This window comes from Prionailurus bengalensis, chromosome A1 (genome assembly GCF_016509475.1).
Source record: "Prionailurus bengalensis isolate Pbe53 chromosome A1, Fcat_Pben_1.1_paternal_pri, whole genome shotgun sequence".
Lineage (NCBI taxonomy): Eukaryota > Metazoa > Chordata > Mammalia > Carnivora > Felidae > Prionailurus > Prionailurus bengalensis.
In genome coordinates this window covers 47,962,100-47,977,290 of record NC_057343.1, presented here as the reverse complement: position 1 = coordinate 47,977,290, position 15,191 = coordinate 47,962,100, and positions in this window count along the sequence as shown.

The following is a 15,191-nucleotide window of genomic DNA, read 5'->3' as shown; positions in this document are numbered from 1 at the left end:
ATACGGAAGGATGTGCTGGTTTGGGGCTATGGTGATTATCTCAGTTTGGGACATGTTGAATTTGAAATAAAGTGGAGATGTACAATACACAACTGGATAAAAGAGTCAACCGTTTATAAAAACTCCATGGCCTGAAGTGGTACATTGGGGAGTCATCAGCATACACAGCCTTGGAAGTGAATGAACTGTCCCAGGGATAACATGAACAGTGAGAAGAGAAGAAAGCAAGAGAGATACTCTGGGGATCATCACATTAAAGGGCTGGGCAGAAGAGGAAATCATTAGGGAACCAAGAAGAGAAACCTGAGATTAAAAGCAAAACAAAACAAGAAAACTAAAATAAAAACCAGGGAGCAGACATCGCGGTGGACATTGTTGGTTTCCTGACAAGTATCCATTTCCTGCTCTTCTTCACATAATTCCTCCTCCCAAGAAGTGCATGGGCCTCTAAAAAGGTCTAAAAACTCAAGGTCTCAGTTCCAAGGATTGAGCTAACTAGTCTAAAGATAATCTCACTCCCTTTAGATAATCAGTCCTCCCACTGGGGACTGTGGGGAACAAGTAACCTGATGAGATTAAAGAAAAGGTTGATGAAAGGGGTGAAGGTGGTCAAAAGATATAAACTTCCAGTTATAAGATAAGTAGGTACAGGGGATGTAATGTGGATGGTGACTATAGTTAACAATACTGTATTGTTAAAACAAACAAACAATAACAAAAAAGTACTGCATTGTATATTTGAGAGCTGCTAAGAGAATATATGTTAAAAGTTCTCATCATCGGGACACCTGGGTAGTTCAGTCGGTTAAGCATCCAACTTCAGCTCAGGTCATGATCTTGTGGTTCATGAGTTCAAGCTTCACATCAGACTCTGTGCTGACAGCTCAGAGCCTGGAGCCTGCTTCAGATTCTGTCTCCTTGCACCACCCCCCACCCCCACCCCCGACCCCAACCCCATGTGTGCTCTGTCTCTCTCTCTCAAAAATAAATAAAACATTTAAAAAAATTAGTAGGTAAATAAATAAAATAAAACTTCTCATCAACTCTTAACTCTAGAGAACAAACAGATGGTTACCAGAGGGGAGGTAGTTAGGGAGATGGGTGAAATAGGTGGTGGGGATAAGAAGTGCACCTGTTGGGGTGCCTGGGTGGCTCAGTGGGCTAAGTGGCCAACTCTTGGCATCAGCTCAAGTTCGTGAGTTCAAGCCCCACATTGGGCTCCACACTGACGGTGCAGAGCCTGTTTAGGATTCTCTCTCTCTCTCTCTCTATATGCCCTTCCTGTGCTGTCTCCCTCTCTCCTTCTCTCAAAATAAGTAAATAAACTTAAAAACAATTTTTTTAAAAAAGGAGTGCACCTAACTTATCAAACTCAACACCCAAAAAACAAATAATCTAGTGAAAAAATGGGCAAAAGACATGAATAGACACTTCTCCAAAGAAGACATCCAGATGGCCAACCGACACATGAAAAAATGCTCAACATCCCTCATCATCAGGGAAATACAAATCAAAACCACAATGAGATACCACCTCACACTTGTCAGAATGGCTAACATTAACAACTCAGGCAACAACAGATGTTGGTGAGGATGCAGAGAAAGAGGATCTCTTTTGCACTGCTGGTGGGAATGCCAACTGGTGCAGCCACTCTGGAAAACAGTATGGAGGTTCCTCAAAAAATTAAAAATAGAATACCCTATGACCCAGCAATTGCACTACTAGGTATTTATCCAAGGGATACAGGTGTGCTGTTTCGAAGGGACACATGCACCCCCATGTTTATAGCAGCACTATCATCAATAGTCAAAGTATGGAAAGAGCCCAAATGTCCATCGATGGATGAATGGATAAAGAAGTGGTATATATATACAACGGAGTATTACTCAGCAATCAAAAAGAATGAAATCCTGCCATTTGCAACTACGTGGATGAAACTAGAGGGTATTATGCTAAGCAAAATTAGTGAGTCAGAGAAAGACAAATATCAAATGATTTCACTCATATGAGGACTTTAAAATACAAACAGATGAACATAAGGGAGGGGAAGCAAAAATAATATAAAAACAGAGAGGCAGACACAAGATAAGAGACTCTTAAATATGGAGAACAAATAGAGGGTTACTGAAAGGGTGTGGGACGGGGGACGGGCTAAATGGGTAAGGGGCACTAAGGAATCTACTCCTGAAATTATTGTTGCACTATATGCAAACAAACTTGGATGGAAATTAAAAAATAAATTATTAAAAATAAATAAATAAATAAATAAATAAATAAATAAATAAATAAGTAAATAAATGGAGTGTACCTTTTGTGATGAACACCAGGTGCTGTATGGAAGTGTTGAATCACTAAATTGTATATCTGAAACTAATATTACATTGTATGTTAACTCATTGGAATTTAAATAAAAACTTTAGGGGCACATGGGTTACTCAATCAGTTAAGTGTCCAACTCTTGATTTGGGCTCAGGTCATGATCTCACAGTTTGTGAGATTGAGTCCCGCATAGAGCTCCATGCTGTCAGCACAGAGCCTGCTTGAGATTCTCTCTCCCTACCTCTCCCCCACTCTCTCTCTCTTTTTCTCTCTCTCTCTCAAAATAAATAAATAAACTTTTTAAAAAATTAAATTGAAACTTTTTTAAAAACAATAAAAAACAAAAGTTCTCATCACAAGAAAAAGATTATAACTAAGTGATGGATGTTAACTAAACTTATTGTGGTAATCATCTCACAATATATACATATTATCAGGTCATGTTGTACATATGAAACTTATACAATGTTACATATTAATTATTTTAATAAAACTGGAAACATATATTTTAAAAAAGAAAAAAAAGTTTAATGGGACTCCAGAGAAATTCTTCATGATTCTCTTAGAACTTTAAGAAGCAATGCTTTCCCTTCCTCCAGATGTCATCCTCAGTAACTGTGAAACCCAGGCTTGCCACAGCCCTTGCTCCCTGCCAGTCTGAGAAAGAAACCAACTGAAGGAAGAAAACCAAGCCAGAAGAATCACAGAGATACGGAGCTGGAGCCCACCCTGATACTTTGGGACTTCCATTTGTGGGAACTACCTATGATTTTCCTTATTACTTAAACCAGTTTGGGTTGAGTTTCCTGCTACTTTCTTCTAAAGGAGAACTAACAGACAGATCCAGTTGTGTCACAGAGAACAAAGGAGGTCGGAACTTCAGCAAGAAGCGTTCAAGAGTCTTGAGTGGTGCCTAGAGGCCAGGTGAAGGAGGGTGTGCAAGAACCTGGTGACAGATGGTCACTAACGGAGCAATTTCCCTGGTGGTAGCTGAGGTGGGACAGAGCCCAGACCGCAGTGGGTGGAGAGCTGAATGGGAAGTGGGCACTCAGAAGCAAAGATTCCTCAGTAGTGAAGTTTGACTGCAATGTAGAGAGAAAGTTGCAATGAGAAGCCATAAATATAGAGGTATGTAGTGTTGAGAAAGGTTTTGAGTTGTTTATTTTGAAGACAAGAGCTAATTAGTGGATGAATCAACAGGTGGATCTCCAACTTTCCTGCCATTACCATGTTCTCTCCTCCCTGGAGTTCAAGGACAATCTCAGTGGAAAGAGGAATTCAACAGCTCAATAACCAGAACAGCTCCTCATTTTGGATGCAGCTGTAAAACTTCGGAAAAGTCAAAAGTAGTACCTCAGCATTTCACATTCCAACTTTTGCATTAGATATACAAGACCAGCAATGCAGAATGAATCTACTAAAGCAATTCATTAGAAATAACAAACAAACAAACAAACAAAAAGGAAGCACTTGAAAAAATACGTACAAGAAAGTTCATTGAAACTTTTTTGTAACAGAAATATTGGGGGGAGAACAGAACGTGAATGATTTATTAATAAAGAAATGGTGAGTCTCCTGTCTGGTTCAGTTGGTTAAGTGTTCATCTCTTGGTTTCAGCTCAGGTCATGATCTCACGGTTTGTGGGTTCGAGCCCCATGTTGGGCTCCACGCTGGCAGTGTGGAGCCTGCTTGGGATTCTCTGTCTCCCTCTCCCTCTGCCCCTCTCCCACTCACGCTCTCTCTCTCTCTCTCAAATAAACAAATAAATAAACTTAAAAAAATAGAGAAATAGTAAAACCCAAAAAAGGTACACTGAGTGGTATTCTGTTGATATTTACTCTGCAGCATTAAAAAAAAAGAGAGAGAGAGAGAGAGAGCTGGATCTCTGTGTACGGATATGAAAAAATGCAGATGAAAACATGAAATTATGGAACAATATATGCGATATGATTCTACATATGAAATTCAAAGCAGATAGAATTGTTTATACTTATGCAGAGAATAAAGGTCAAGGAGAAAATATAACAAAATCTTATCAGTGGTTACTTCTGGGAGGGAAGTGAGATATGGTGTTCAGGGTAGGGAGGGGCATTTTAGGAAAGGGGAATTTCATATGTATTGTATACTTTTATGTAAGTTGAATTTTTATAAGGGTAAAATTTTTTTATGCATGACAAATGATAAAGTAAGTGTTTGAAGAAACATGAGGCATTTGAAAAGCAGGAACTAAATTTGTACTGACCAGCATATCATATTAAACAGGGAAAAGGAAAGACCACAACACTAATCATTTTTAATGTCTTTATCTCAAGTTATTAATGCCAAATGGATATGGCTTGTATGCTTTTTTGGGGAAAGCATTTTTAAATTAATTAGTTGTTGGATGTATGTAAAACCATTGGCATCAAGTTAAGTTTATCTGTAAGTAACTCTATATTCACCATCTGGTTAAATTTGGCATTGCTTATCTTCAAATTGCAAGACCGCTCAAATAAAACTGGTTGTTGTTTCAAGAAGACTCCTGTGTGAGCCTATTTGCAAGTGTGGAATGTACATTGTGAGGCTGACTGGAGAGGCCAAAAGGCCCAACTTAGTCCTGAAACAAATCTCATCAGTAGGCCAAGCAATTCAGTTCAATTCTAAAACTTGGTCCCTCACCTAGGATGTAAGAGAAGAGTAGGCCATGCAAATGGGAGTACCACTCTCTGATTTCTTATTCAAAGTCATCTGAAGAGATGGTTTCAATAAGCAGAAAACCATCTAACACCTAGAGAAGTGAGACACTGAGAATCCAATGCTCAGATAAAGAATTTGCATATTTTCTAAATAAATATACAACCATTTTATAAATATATTGTCAAAGACTTTCTATTTCTGTCTAACTATAGCTATTATCTCAAATCTAATATATACATAATTAAATTAAGTAAAAAATGCCCTTTACTCAAGCTATCAGTGGTTTACCAAACAACCAACCCTTGCTCATTAATTAGTTATCAGTTCCTAATTACAAAGGCCACATATTCTTTCCACAGTTACTTTAACGAGATGTCAGATGTCACTTCCTCCTAGTGCCTGAGGCAGACAATTCAAGAAATGCCCAAATGTGAATATATGTCTAAATCACTTTGAGTCTGGAACAGAGCAACAAATTTAGAAACATTTCTTAATTACTGAGGAAAAAAAATGGTCAAAGAGTTTAAAAAAAAAAAAAACTAGGCAAGACTACTTTACCTATGGTCAAGTCATTCCTATGAATAATATCTTAGTCAAAGTAAGGCATAAAGCCCAGAAAATATGAATAAAATAGGGGCGCCTGGGTGGCTCAGTTGGTTGAGTGTCCAACTTTGGCTCAGGTCATGATCTCACAGCTTGTGAGTTCGATCCCCGCATCGGGCTCTGTGCTGACAGCTCAGAGCCTGGAGCCTGCTTCGGATTCTGTGTCGCCCTCTCTCTCTGCCCCTAACCCACTCGCATTCTGTCTCTGTCTCTCTCAAAAATAAATAAACATTAAAAAAAATTTTTTAAAGATATGACTAAAATAACGTTAGTATATGACGACCTACAATCATTGGGTGAAAGAATATAAAGGAAGATTTTCCGTGGAAACACATATATCTAGTCAACAATTAAACAAGCATGAAGCATATACCACACATGAAACTGGTGATACAACAATAAACAAAACAGATCTCTGTCCTCTGCCTGGGAGCTTCCAAATTTTGAAAATTGACAAATATTATCCAAGAGAATCAAGTCTCCTGTCTTAATACCAAACAGCTTTTATTTTCTATTTTTTAAAGTTACTTCTACAAAGAAATAGATCAAATTTTTGTCTTATTTTTATTGGAAACTAAATAGAAGGGTATATATTTTTTCCTTTTAAACATTTCCCCTAATAGATTCCTTATATACATATACAAAGTTCAGTTTGAATAAGCAAAGAGCTCTGATAACACTACAGCATCACATTTAAAGAATACATTTATTCCAAAAGATCTCACAGAACCAAACTCAACTATTCATCGTTCATTCATTCATTCGTTCAGTCAGTCAGTCAGTTATTTTAAGTAAGCTCTACACCCAGTGTGGGACTTGAACTCACAACTCTGAGATCAGGAGTCATATGCCTTACCAACTGAGCCAGTCAGGTGCCCCAAACTCAATTTTTTGAATACAAAATTCACAAGAGTCCCATTTTATCTATAAAAGTTCTTTATAAAATGGTTCCTGTAATTTTTGCACTGCTGCTATTACAAACTGGACGGCATTCATATAAATTTCTTCATTACTTTGAAACTATATTTCTTATACCTATTCACTTACCATTCAAATTTAAATTCTCAATTTTTTTTAATTCTCAATTTTTAATACTAGAGAATTCCTTCTTATTACAGTAGTTACTACAATAAAAAAGTGCCATCATTGATTATAAACGCTTTAAATTAAGCTCCATAAAACCAGATTTTCCTGAAGGACTATAGGGAGAAAGGCAATGCCATATTCACTCCACAAACTCTGTATCTGGTGGATTTTGCTTTAAAATATTCTAATAATGCTGAATATTAACTATAGGTTGTAATTTGATATTCACAACTTTGTAACAATTGGCATAACAGTCAGAAACTGTCTCCAAAGAAACCAACCAATGGTCCAAGAACAGGAACAAAAAAACATGGGCTGAAATTAATGCTAAGATACTTTCTTTGTAATACTTCCAAAGATTAGCATTAAAAGGTGACCCAAGAAGAGACAGATGGACAGGGAATCTACTCCTTATTTAAGAGATGAAAAATCTGAGGGTTATAGGGGCAAAGTAGTCTCTTGACCAAAGATACACAACTTGTTGAGTACATGAACAGGACAAGAGCTCAAGGCTCTGTATTTCTAGCACTTGCTACACCAAGATGTAAGGAAAAGGTAAAAAATAGAGAAGGTCTCAATCACTACACACACATACTCTCTCTCTCTCTCTCTCACACACACACACTCTCTCTCTCTCTCTCTCTCTCTCTCTCTCTCTCTCTCACACACACACACACACACACACACTCTCTCTCTCTCTCTCTCTCTCTCTTTCCCTTCCTCCAAATTTTCCATGATTCTTCTCCTTCATTGTCCAGAATGCATGCCGTTCCTACTACTTATGCCTGACATGACTATTTCTTATTTATTCTCTTTCCAATATCAATAAAGTTAGCCAGGATATATTTATCTAAATCTCTGTTTGATGTTTTTTCTTAAATTATGAACTTACGAACGACTTTTTAATGTAGAAGTATAAAGTAACACCAATTCTTAAATGTGACTTAGTGATTTAGGTTGGACTGATTGTATTCCATATAAGTTCTATGCTTTAAAAAAGCTACAGGTGGGGCACCTGGGTGGCTCAGTCGGTTAAGCGTCCGACTGCAGCTCAGGTCACGACCTCACGGTCCGTGAGTTCGAGCCCTGCGTCGGGCTCTGGGCTGACGGCTCAGAGCCTGGAGCCTGTTTCCGATTCTGTGTCTCCTTCTCTCTCTGCCCCTCCCCGTTCATGCTCTGTCTCTCTCTGTCTCAAAAATAAATAAACGTTACAAAAAAAATTTTTTTAAAGCCACAGGGGCATCTGAGTGGCTCAGTCAGTTAAGTGTCCAACTCTTCGGTGTCAGCTCAGGTCATGATCTCACAGTTTGTGAGTTTGAGCCCTGAGTCAGCATGAAGCCTGCTTAGAATTCTCTCTCTCCCACTCTCTCTCTGCTTCTCTCCCACGTTTTCTCTCTCTCTCTCAAAATAAATAAACTTGTAAAAAATAATGAAAAAGTTACAACAAAAAAGTTACAACTAAGCAATGCTATTAAAACAAGAAAATGACTTTAGATAAAGCAGAAATCATCATCATCATTTTTAAACCTTTTCTGAGCATTTTCCAATACAGTATTTAACTAATTTCTTCTCAGCATTTTGTCCCATTTGTTATAATTCAGTAATGGGTTGGGTTCTAAGAAAAACAGAAAAGGAAACGTGGCCTTTATAAAGTAGAATCACAGTTTAAATTTGAAACACTAATGCAGAATGTCTTGTGAGTGTGATTTTGCCCCTTCAAGGCAGGACCTCTTTGATGTCTTGGGAGAGTTCAGTGAGTAGGGATGTAAAGTGAGGCAGAAAAGATGGACAGTGACTAGAAGTTGGCATCAAATTTCAAAACTGGGATGCTGAGTCGTTCATATCCCCCTAAAATTAAATTCTGAAATGTAAGAGACTGCTGATTCTAAGCACACTTGAAAGGAAAGAAGCTAGGTCCCCAAACCCCGAAAGGCTTTCACTGATAATCAGGAGAAAGGTTTTAAGGTGATCAAACCAAGATATGGTTTGGGTTTTTCATAATAAATTTTTGTGCTTCAAAGCAGTTTTATTATCAGCTGTGAACATATATAATCCTAAATACTAGTGTTTTCTCCTCTGTCGATAAAAAATAAAAAATAGAAATTTATAGCGGTACCTGAGTGGCTCAGTCAGTTAAGCATCTGACTTTTGATTTGGGCTCAGGTCATCATCTCACAGGTGGTAAGATTGAGCCCCGAGTTGGGCTCCTGTGCTAACAGCATGGAACCTGCTTAGGATTTTCTCTCTCTCTCTCTCTCTCTCTCTCTCTCTCACTTTACCCCTTCCCACTCATGCACACACACTCCCTCTCTCAAAATAAATTAAAAAAAAAAATAGAAACTTATTTTCTCAGCCCTTTTCTTCTAATTGTTAAGCTTTTAGGAAATCATACGATCCATTCCCGGTTGATCCAAAAACTAATGTCACGGTGCAAATTTGACAAAGCAGTTACAAGACCAAAGATAGGCACAGTCCCAGACCGGCTTGGTGTCACAAAAGATCCTGGTAGTGGGGAGGGGAGTATTACTTTCAAATCGTGCCTTCCAGGCAGAGCCTGGGCTGTTGTAAGGGTTGCCTCGTCTTCACTGTACCTCTTTCCCTTCCCAGATGGCTGGATCTGCTGGAGCTCAAGGTTCATAAAACCAAAGACTCATGATGGAAATGTCACCTGCAAGTTGGAATCAGGCTAGGACACTGAGGAAGCATTGCCTGTAGGAAATGTATAAAAAGGATGAAGGTTGTGCATTCAATCCACAGGCAACCAGACCCAAAGCCAAGAGTTTCCACAGCAATAAGAATTCAAAAGCATTAATTGGTGTCCCATATTGATAAGAAGCCATGATAATGACTGCATAGTTAAGTCATTGAGAGAGAAAGAGAATGAGTGATTAAATCACAGTAAACCATTTGAGGCTGTCTTAACAGATTAAGTAACAGGACAGGTATTTCTAGGTCCTAGCTGTACAATGCAGTCAGCAGACCAGGACAGCAGAGTATTTGTCTTATCTAATTTAGCTATTACAGCCTTCCATCTTGTCTCCACCTTGGAAAAATAAAAATGAAAGAAAGTAAAGGAATGAAAAAGGGGGCTGGCAAAGAAAAACAAAGTAATGGAATATACCAATCACTTTTCTATATTGAAGAAGAAGGAAAAAGTCAGCTTGTATACATGTATCCGTTCCAGCATCTGTTCAATGATCTCTCATGCAATATTTCATAAAAATAAATACATCAAACAATAATTTGAATACTAACAGTGACCCGAGAAGCTACAGTTTAACCCTACACCCTTCAGAATTGGTCTGGCACTCTGCACTAAAATTTTCTTATTAAAAAAAAAAATCTAATTCTACATCTTTATCTTAAGGGTTTCTTACAGCCAAAATAGCTACACATTTTTTTTTTCAACTATTTAATTTTTTTTTTTTTTTTAAGAATCAGGGAATTCTGGATCTTTTAGGAGATTTTTTAAAATCTGTATTATAAATTAACTTTTTCTTCTTTTTCTTTTTTAAAGGTTTTATTTTTAAGTAATCTCCACACCCAACGTGGAGCTCGAACTCACAACCTCAAGATCAAGAGTCTCAGGCTCCACTGAATGAGCCAGCCAGGCACCCTTGTAAATCAACTTTTTAAGGGTTGCCAAATATATCATCATAGGCATGACTCAAAGGTGTTCTGCTGTCTAATACAAATAGGAAATACTTGAACTCTTTGAATTGCAGATGATGTTAGAGTCTTAATTTTGAAAGACAGGAAAAGGCACTGGTAATACCCCAAAACAATCAGGAACAGTAAGTACATCCTGAGGGCCAGTCACTGTCCTACGTGCTTTACATACATTATCACATTTGATCTTTACAATAACCTGTGGGGCAGGCAACTACTCTACAGGTGAGGAAACAGGAGCTTATAAAGATTAAGTATCTTGTGCAGGTCACTCCCATTAGTAAGTGGACTGAACTCAAGTCTATGTGACTCCAAAGGCCAGATGTATATTCTTAGCCACTATTCTCTACTTCCTCATACCATCGGGTTCAACAACAACAAGCCCCACATTCATTCAGGGATACACCTTCAGAAATGCGTGTTCTCGTAGAATCATGGATCTCAGAGTAGTCACTCCCCCTACCATAGTTTAAGTCTCTCAACATCGAACTATTACTTGTATTAACTATCTAGGTCAACTCCCTGTTGGGTCATTTAGTAGGGAAGGAAAAGAAAAAGGAGAAGAGAGGTTTGGATTCTCAGGGAACATCTCTTTGTGACATTCCTTTTATCTGCATACTTATTTGGAAAGAGGGGAGGGGAACAAGCATAATTAAGAGTCCCAGATAGTAATGTAAAACTAGCTGTCTCTTCAGCTACAAATAAATCAGTTTTAAGACAAGTAGGAGCCTCATATTAATTGAATTATGCCCTTATAGTTGTTCCCAGACATAGAGAAAGAATAATGGCGCTTAGGAGCCCCAGACCAGAGGAAATATTGGAAATGGGTCAATAAAATAGTGATGTTTGTCTCATTTGCATCCTGAGACTTTAAGACTATAAATCAAAATTTATGAACCCAGATTACTCAACCTTGGAAAGCAAACAAGTCAACCCCAACTGGGAAATAAAATCCCATAAATTACACATCATGAACTATATTTTCAAGGACTCTGGAGACAACAGTCAGAACGTTAAAGCAAAAAACGAATTAGGGAGGGTTTGTAGTTAAAGATGGTGGACTAAGCAGACACGTTTATCTTCTCTCTCTCCTGAAACTACCTAAAACTATAGTAAAGAGACGTTCATTAAGAGCACCACTCCCAGGGCACCTGGGTGGCTCAGTCAGTTAAGCTTCTGACTTGGCTCAGGTCATGATCTCATGGTTCGTGGGTTAGAGCCCCACGTCGGGCTCTGTGCTGACAGCTTGGAGACTGGAGCCTGCTTCGGAATCTGTGACTCCCCCTCTCTCTCTGTCCTCTCCCCAGCTCATGTTCTGTCTCTGTCTCTCAAAAAATAAACATTAAAAAAAAATTTTTTTTTTAAAGAGCACCATTCCCAAGAGCTATGGGAGAAGAGACACAATAGCAAAACACTTTTTAAATTTTAAAATAGACGTTGGAAAGCAAAAGGACAAATCCTGCTAAAATAAAGTAGGGAGTCCAAGAGAGTGAAATCCTAAAATCATCAACTGAGGGAGTCTATCAGCAACCCGATTTGCTTTACAGAGAGGGTTCCCTTTAATCCTCAAAAATCAGCAGAACCAGGGACCTCTAGAAGCAGGGACAAAAATAAGAGCAAAACAGAATGGGAGAAAATAAATCAGACACCCATCTCTATCCCTCTCCCCTCTCCCCCTTTGACCAAGCAACTGTTACTCCTGCCCTTCCCCCTCCACAGCTAAATAGTAGTTAATAGTAGAGTTCGCTCCTCTGCACAGTCTCTGTAGATGGGAGCACCAGTTGAGAGCAGGGACATCATACTAAAAGCAAGGGGATTAAGTGACGCCTGTGCAAAGGAGGGAGACATCATATACTGAATGTTGACACCTCACAGTCCTTTTCTCCAACAATGACTCCCAGAACTGGCAGCCAGGATCGGAGTCCCTCTTCCCTGTTATTCAAGATACAGTCCATGGATAGCAGCAACATTAGAAATGCAGAATCTCAGCCCCACCCTAAACCTACTGAATCAGAATCCGCATTTCAACCATAACTCAGGTGACCAGTATATACATTGAAGTTTGAGCAGCCTAGTTCTCACAGGAGATTATACTCTTCTCTATAAAACCGTCAAGGAAACACCAGAAGATACGGACACCAGGGTCGTTACCCCCCACAAAATGACCCAGGCAGCTCTCCCTATACTGAAGCCTACAATCCAAAAGCCCATTCATTGTTCAGCATTTCCAGGAAGCTTTTTAGTGCTCAATGTTAAACATGATTACCAAGAATGTGAGAAAAATCTCTACCATGAGAGAGAACAAACAATCAGAAGCAACTTGGAAGAAACAGACCATACTAAAAAATAAAAAATAAAAGTTAAAAAAAAAAAAAAGATGTTATCAGCTATCCTCAGAGAGATAGAAAAGTATGCTATATCAATAAAAAAAAAGAATGATAACTTTTTAAAAAATGAACAGAGGATAAAAAGAGTTTATACAAATCAAGAATATAACAGCAAAAATGAAAAACTCAACAAGGGGTAGAAAATATAGTTGAAAACAAAAACCCCCGGAAACAGGGCAAAAGACAAAGAGATGAAAAATGGAAAATGCCTTAAAATTAGAAAAGTAGAACATTAATACAGATTGTACCACATCCAAATAATAGGCATTCCAGAAAGAAAGAAATAAATCGAGAGGAAGAACTCAAACAGTAATTTAATAAAATTTCAAAATAAATGAGTTTCCAGATGGGAAAGACCAATTGAGTGCCTAATACAATAGATAAAAATAGGGCTATACCAAGATATGTCCTCATAAAATTACAGAAAACTGGTAAAAAGAGAAGATTCTAAAAGCTTAGAGAGAAAAAATATATACAGTGAGTCAAGAGACAAAACACTTCCAGATTTGTCAACCTCTAAGATTAGAATTAGAAAACAATTGAACAATGCCTTCGAGGTCTGAGGGAAATTATTTCCAACTTAGAATTATTTACTTAGCCAAAATATAAATTATGTGTGAGGGCACTTAAAGACGTGCTTATAAAGTTTACCTCCTATACATTCTTATTTACGAAGCTACTGGAAGAGGTGCTTAACAATAACAAGGGAGAAAAACAAGAAAGAGGAAGACATGGGATCCAAAAATTAGTGGAACCAATTCAAGACAGAGGTGAAGGGGGCCCAGAATGATAGTGAAAGAGAAGTTCAAGATGGCAGGTGTGCACCAGGGATAAAGGACACAGTTAAGATTAGAGGTCAAGAAGCTTTTAAGAGGGGTGTGTCCAAGATGAAACTGATAGAATGCCTGAGGGACTCAAGTAGCTACAGATGGGAACTTAGAAATGATTAAAGGAAAAACAACAACAAAAAAGAATAAAAAAGACTAAGGAACAGGACAATTATGTACTTCAATTAAATTTTCAAAATGGTTCAAGAATAAAAGAACAATCATAGAATACCAAAGAGCTCATATGTAGGTAAGAGGCACATAGATATAAAGTCATCATCTTACAAATAGTTATAAATCTTATAAGTGCTAAAGATTAATCTAAACAAAATAATGATACATCTCTGCAGGAAAGATGGGGGGATGGTGTGTGCATTTCAAATGGGGGGTAAACAAGAGCTAAATTTTCACTTTCCATGGCAGGAAGTAAATAGACAATACCTTAACTGAAAAATCAAGATACAACACTATAAGCCACTTGCTTAGTGATCTAGATGTAAGAATCAAATGTAATCTTTGATAAAGGAAGCTTCTAAAAAGCTGGAAAATGGAGGATGGAAGGCAGTGGCAGGTGGATGACAGCTGATATTCAAGCCTTACAAGCTGATATTCAATAAGACTTACAGGACTACTTCAGTCTTTAAACTATGTGCATTAATAACTGATAAAAATAAAAATTAAATTTTAAACATTAGACAATATGAGGGTGGATTCTCACCTTCAATAAGGGAAAAGTAAACGAAAGCCTATGGCCCAAGAAGGGGAAGAAAAAAAATCTCATAAAGTGTCAGAAAGTTAGCAAATAAGGGAAAGAAAAAATTAACTTGAAGAATGCAATCTTCAAAGATGGTGGAGTAATCCTCTTCTCAGATATCATCCAAAACCAACAAGAAGGGCAAGAGGCAATAAAAACTTCCTCATCAATGAAACTAGGACATATCTGTGGCCCCAAACAGTAAAACGTGAAGACAAGGTGGAGAGAAAGGCAATTTGGTCCTGTGGGGGAAGGTAAGACTTCACAATGTGCACAGGGGATGCTGACCAGAAGCCAGCTACTTTGGCCCTCAGGCTCCAGGGTTGGAAGCATCAGTCACAAAAGATGGTAAGAGGGAGGAAGTGCTGAAAATAGAGGGCTTGACTGACAGTCTGCACAAAGAGCTTTTAGACCCCAGGCCCCTCCCCTACACTCTGCACTCTATCCTTCCCCATGCTCTAAGGAAGCAAAAGCTTTCTTCTCTGAAGCCACTGAACCAGGCTGGAGATGTCTGATCTTGAGGCAGTAGGTGCGGCATAGGGCAGGGATGAGGGGTTGAACAGAAAATAGGAGCACTAAAAGTAACTGCATACAGAGCCGTAGGATCTCAGCCCACCTCCCAGGAAATCTGCAAACCCCCATGAAAACCTCTACTTTTCATCGAAGAGGAGCATTCAGGAGCAGTAGGCACAGTGAGCCCCCTTCATATGGATTCCAGGAACTCAAACAACAAACATCCCAGTAGCAACCATGATGCCCCCAAGACCAGAGACTCATCCCCCAATTTTTATACTGTATACACTACCTGCTGGTGTTCCCAACCCTCAAAAAATGACACATTGTACTTCCTGACAAAAGGTGAGTAGGAAT